The sequence below is a fragment of the Vipera berus genome (genome assembly GCF_964194415.1).
Source record: "Vipera berus genome assembly, chromosome: 7".
Classification (NCBI taxonomy): domain Eukaryota; kingdom Metazoa; phylum Chordata; class Lepidosauria; order Squamata; family Viperidae; genus Vipera; species Vipera berus.
The window spans coordinates 19,916,667-19,922,666 of record NC_138209.1 but is presented as its reverse complement, the minus strand read 5'-3'; positions in this window follow the sequence as shown (position 1 = coordinate 19,922,666).

The following is a 6,000-nucleotide window of genomic DNA, read 5'->3' as shown; positions in this document are numbered from 1 at the left end:
CAAAAGCCTATGAAAACTTTTGTGCTTTTGTAAAAATGGGCTGTCTCAGGTCTTTCAGGTCTTGCTGAACTCTCACCTGCCTATTAACCAATGGAGAAAGATGCTTAAAGGCCATACTTTTCCAACCTCCAGACCACAGGTAGTCCTCAACTTACAACATTTCATTTAGCAACTGCTCAAAGTTACAACGGCACTGAAAAAAGTGACTTATGTCTGGTTTCACACTTACGACTGTTGCAGCATCCCCATGGTCATGTGATCAAAATTCAGATGCTCGGCAACTGGTTCATACTTGATGTGTCCCAAGATCATAAGATCACCTTTTGCGACCTTCTCACAAGCAAAGTCAATGGGGAAGCCAGATTCACTTAACAACCAGGTTGCTAACTTATCAACTGCATTGATTTGCTTGATAGCTGTAGCAAGAAGGCTTGTAAACTCACTTAACAAATGTCTCCCTTAACAGAAAGTTTGGGCTCAATTGTGGTCATGCGTCGAGGACTACCTGCACTAAATATTGACTGTCTGCAGCAATTTTTTTTCCTCTCTGTTCTCATCACAACCTACTCTGGAATCTCTTCTGATCATTCAGGAAGGGTGGAAACAACAGAAAATAGCCAGAGCTCTGCATGCATTTGTCTTCATGGAAGACTTTATCTCTAGCAGGAATTGAAATTCTGGTACATTTAACGCAAGGACACAGAAGTTGCTTGGCTTGTAAAAATCTATGCTTGCAACACAAATATACACTGGAATGTAAAGATGGGGCTATGTTTGAAGTGCAAACAGACTTGAGTTCTTCGTTGATTAAAGAAGTTTATCCTTAGCTCCATCGACCTCCAGTTATCAAAAGTTGTGCAAATCTGATTATATAATCTTGTGAACAGCTGATTAAAGCAAATGCTGATTATGCAAGCACAATAGCTGGGATCAGGCAAAGGACTAACTGTGCTAGTGGGTTATATGCAGAATAGCAGAGGCATGCAGTGATCCACTGAGCAAGTCCTTTTCCTAGGTTTGTTTTTTTATTAAAGTTATCATAATGTAAAATACAAATGAAAATAAAGATGATAGGAAAAGGGAAAAGGGGAAGAAAGGGAGAAGAAAGGTCTAGGTACAGGGGGAAAGAAGAAAAAAGCATTGACTTCCAACATTTTTCAGCACAGTAAAGTACAGAATGAAATTACAGCTTGAAAGTTTTTTTTACTTTACCTTACTAAAAATTCTAGCCATTTTTATACCAAGCTGTATTATTCAGAAAAACCCAACATCAAAAGTTCTTTTTTTCCTGTCTTGAGCACTCCACTGAACAAGGCCTGAGGTCGTCCCAAAAAACCTCTATGATAGACGTTTCCACTCAACCCAGCAAAAGTTACAATTGTTTTACATATGACTATTGAAATCCTATTCTGCAATCTTGAAAGACTTTCCCTAGGCAGTATATATATAGATATTTTTTAAGTAGCCCTTTTTCTTAAAAATGGGTCAAGTGATTCTGAGCCTTTTGAGTACCATCATCTTGCAAAGAGAATAGAGGGGGGGGGGAGAATAATCAGATCTGTGGCCGCAGATCATTTTTAGGAAGATGAAATATTAAGCTTTTATTTCCTAGCTGTCATTCCTGTCTCAAGTAGATCTCCAAAAACGTTAATTGCTAACATGACTTATTCCATCCTTTATACACAGTGACCTGTCTAGGCATTATTTAGGGAGTAGAAGTAGTCTAAGATTATCTAATTCCACTTGGGTGCAGATATGCTGGAAAACTGAAAATTAATAGCAATATGATGTCTACATTATTGGCCCCTTTGGGGGAGAATACAATTTGCTGTTTAAAATCTATATATCTGGCAACGAATAGAAAGGAACACAAAAACAAGCACACCATTTGGCAGGTCTACCATAGCATATAGGGTCCTCAAATAAAATTTATAGAATTCTCATTGCCCTGGAAATATGAAGAAACAGTATCTTTTCTGCATCTGCATCAATGGGTAGGGTGAAGTTTAGTCAATAATTCTGAGAAAGACTTGTGGCCCCGTGTCAATTTGCCCAAATAATCTGGAGCCCCCAACTTGCAAAAGGATGAGTGCATTAGATGATCAGAGCTGGATTGCAAAAATCCAGATTGCCACTAGATGAAAAGAAAAAAAGATAGAATCACCAATTGCCTGCTGTCATCTAATGGCCAGTGGCCATTCAGATTTTTGCAGTTCAATCTGTAGTTCTACACTGTGGCACCCAAATCAGAAAGAATTCTTGCACTTTTGTATAGCAATATCAACAATTTCTATGAATCAAATTCTATGTTACAGTGTTAACAACTAATTTCTGCTACCTTCATGCAGGAAAGATAAATCAGGTTTTAATGCAGGCATAGTATGTGAGTTTAAGGTGCACCTTTCTGTAATATCCGTTGTTTTTCATGAATGATGAAACTGAGGTGAACAAATTTGATTTTTAAAAAGTTATGCCTAACTTAACATAGACAACTTTATAGAACTTGACAAATTTATAATAAAGTGATACTGAAAAATATTTCCATGCACTTTTAGTATGAAACTTATTACAGCTGTGAGTTCCTCACAAATTAATTTGTTTACAACTTTCTAGTTGAGTGTATGCTAGAAAAGAATGTTGCAATTTACTAGCATTTTTGCCACTAATGAGGAACAATATGTACTGCTATCAGTAAAAGTAACCATTCAGTTTTATTTTTAAAAATTTAAATATATTACTAATCCTACATTCATTGATTGATTTTTTATTCAATTTCTATGGGCACCTAATCTCCAAGTAACTGAAGGTGACCTGATGTGAGGATTAAAAACACATCGTTAGAATAACAAAAATGGGGAGGGGACTGTAATGGGACAAAACTAAACTAAAATATCCCATAATATTCCATTGGGCTTACACATTCTCCTGGCCTAGGGTGTATTGGAAGAGCCAAGTTTTTAAGGCTGTCCTAAAGATCAGCAGAACTGGACCTATATGAGCCTTGGAGAGAATGTTGTTACAGAAGGCAAGAGTGATGACAGAACCCTAGAATTATGGCTATGAATTATCAACCAATACAGGATCTGAATCTCTGTATTTTCATGTTCTTAACATACAATTGTTGATTGTTCCAAAGGACTAGTCTTTAAATTTCATAGATAATGTTGACATGTGCATCTTGACTTCTTAATCCTTTGGAAATCTTCCAAAGAAAAGTACACGTAAAGAAAGATCATAGCACCAGGGTTTTTCCCACTTGTACCAAATTATGGCATAAACACAGTCTGGTGCAATTTCATCCCCAACCCACATGTGATCCTTACCTGTTGCAATGTTATTTTTCTAGGTATTCTGATACCTCATCAAGATGCATAAAATCTTTTAGGCTTTAACAGCCATTAACTTGCAGAAAGTATTTGTGTAGAAATAGAAGCAGCAGAAGCAAGGGTTCAGAAATAGGGTAAGCAATTTTTATTCCAGAATAATTTCTGATGCTTCAGTGATGGGTTGATGCACTTTAGTTCAGCAAAGGAGAAAATTCCTTAAATTCAACATCTATTCCTTATTCCAAAGAATGATTTATTATACAAGGTACTAAAATTTTACATTAAACAAAGAGTTTTCTTGAAACAAAAAAGGTGGTCATCCAAACTCACTTTCTACTCACCCTCACCACTTTCTACTACTACTACTATATAAGCCTGTGTCAAATTTGATATTTTTCTTGTGGTCTTCCACCTTTAAAAGTTAGGCAGACTATGCCTAGAGAAAGGGCCTTTTTAGAATGACACCTATGTTTGCAATGCCTTCTCCAGACATCTTCCCCAATTCTAATTTTTGTTGTATTTATGCTGATAATCATTGCCTTCTGCTTTTATAATCTATTTTCTCTATTATTTTACTCAAGATCCTTGGTCACAAAGCAACAAGCTTATTGGTAGGCATTTCAACTGGTCAATAAACCACCTGAATGAAGACTATGAATAGAATCTAAGCATAATTGGAAATCAGTTCTATTAGAAATGGTAGTAAATTGGAAAGAATAGCAATGCTAATGTAAGTGATTTGATCTCATAACATCAAATGATGTCATCATGTAGATAATAATGAGAAGATCTAGTAAATATTGGAAAGCACAACTAACTATGAAGCAGTTGTCAGTCAATAATAGTCTATGATGAATGACTAAGCATATGACTACCAGATGAAAAATATCATATTAGCTTTAACATATTGATACATGGATGACTTTCAGAACAGATGAATTATTGTGTTTATTCTGCTTAGTCATTTCTTAACATTATAGTGTCTGGTGGCCAAAATCATTTTTTTTATTTTTATTTCTTAATTTTTATTTACAGTGTGCTTTTCTATGCATAGGGCACTGAAGGATTCACTGGATGTAATGAAAAGTGTAGAGAAGACCAAATCTCTCTGGACTTCTAAAAATCATTTCAAAATCTGTGTATGTTTTATTCTTTCAGCAAAGCTTCTCTAGTTGGTAGCTTTTCACTAGATGCCATTGTCTCATCCAGTTTGCACAGATGCTGTTTGGGGAACATCTTTTGCTGATCACCTTGAATTCTTCATTATTATAGTCTTCCACATGCTGTGTAAGTTCAGTTCTCTCTCAGCAAAACCTTTTCCCTTTTTGGTCTAATTCCAGTTATATGCTTTTGGTCTACTTTGATTTTTCAATGTTCAGACATGATTATAAACACAAATAAACCTACAAATTATCAGAATACCAGAGCACTATATGATCAGTGGAATTATGTGCTAGCAAGTGTAAACTGGCATTAATATACTGATGTACAGCTCATTAATTAATGTCTTTATGTTTTGTGAATATAGTCTATTACAGAGTCATCATGCAACACATACTACAGATATGGCATAGCTCCTGATTCAAGACCCAGCTATTATTATTATTATTAAAATGTGCATCCTTCAGCCTCATTCTGTCCTGATAGCTTACACCAATATAAAATATCACAAAATGTCCTTGGTAGGAGTGAAAAGTAACTCCACTTGTGTTACGGTTATTCTGTTCTTGGTTTTTGTATGTTGCTTGGATGAATATTATAACAAAAGTATTATATTTCATGTAAAATATTTTTATTTTGCATGGCCTTTTAAAAAGCTTGTTAATGCAAATTCTGGATTTACATTTACTCTGAGTTTGGACTGATTTTTCTTATGGATACTGGATTTTAAAGTAATCTCTCCTTTTCCACAAGCATAAAGACAGATTAGTAGTAAATTAAGATCAGTGGACAGCAGTGATACAGACCTTTTTATTAACAGTTTCAAACTAATTTATGCATATCTTTACTCCCATATCTTCCTCTACCCAATGTAAATCTGGTGTTCCATTTTTTACTCATTTAGAAGCTGCAACATCTCTCCATTGTTTCCCACAGCAGTAAATAAAGATCTGTCTTTGATTTGAGAAATCTCCCTTCCAAGTGCTCCAATAACAGAGATAGCGGGTGGCCTCTTGAGAATTTTGACTCAAAGAGATGAATAAGGTCAATAGTCCAGGTTTCACAATTATGTCAAGTGCAGACGTTCCAGATATAGTCACTGGTCTTTCAATGGCCACTGCTATGTAGGATACAAAGTACATACTGAATTACTAACACTAGTATTAACAGCACGGTCTACTGCAGTTTTGACTTTAAGAAACGTAACACGCTTGTCTGTTCATATAGTATTCATATTAGAACTTTGAGCATAAAACCATAAGGGCATAGGGCAGAGATCAGGTGGTGCTGTGCCTGTTCAAAAACCAGTGTAATTATTTTATCTCATAAGTTACTGTTTTTGTTAGCCTAATCATATCTCCTTACAGTTTGGGAGCAAGGTTTTCTAGCACTGTGCAAATGTGCTCAAGCATTAAGTTAATCTACTCTGTACATTTTAATCAGGAGTGTGCAAATTCTTTCAGCTTTAGGGGGTTACACCAAGCTAAGCCAAAGTTTTTCAGGGGAGAGTTTA